The sequence below is a fragment of the Penaeus monodon genome, chromosome 15, assembly GCF_015228065.2.
Source record: "Penaeus monodon isolate SGIC_2016 chromosome 15, NSTDA_Pmon_1, whole genome shotgun sequence".
NCBI lineage: Eukaryota > Metazoa > Arthropoda > Malacostraca > Decapoda > Penaeidae > Penaeus > Penaeus monodon.
The window spans coordinates 7,995,785-7,996,012 of record NC_051400.1 but is presented as its reverse complement, the minus strand read 5'-3'; the positions used below and the strand labels follow the sequence as shown (position 1 = coordinate 7,996,012).

The 228-nt window shown below is 42.1% G+C and overlaps 1 protein-coding gene across 1 annotated transcript in view; it reads right to left on the bottom strand.

The window, feature by feature from the left end:
• Positions 1-228, bottom strand: part of LOC119581722 (spondin-1-like) — a gene marked incomplete at its 5' end in the record, with an annotated part of 49,715 nt that overhangs the window by 45,190 nt on the left and 4,297 nt on the right.

The window sequence follows — 228 nt, the reverse complement described above, 5'->3', positions numbered from 1 at the left end:
GCGAAAATCAGAAAATGCAAGAGCCGGTCATTAAAACTCGCCGTAAGTCTGAAATAAATAGATCATCTCCCGGCGTGTGTAGGAACACGGGGCTTCCATTGCCTCTATAATTCAAGTCGAAATGACGTCCGGAATCCATTTCCATAAGGGATCCGATCTGCAATCTAATTATCACACAGTGTATTGTATCATTTAATTGAATCTGAATCTGACGGGAAGGTTTCGGAA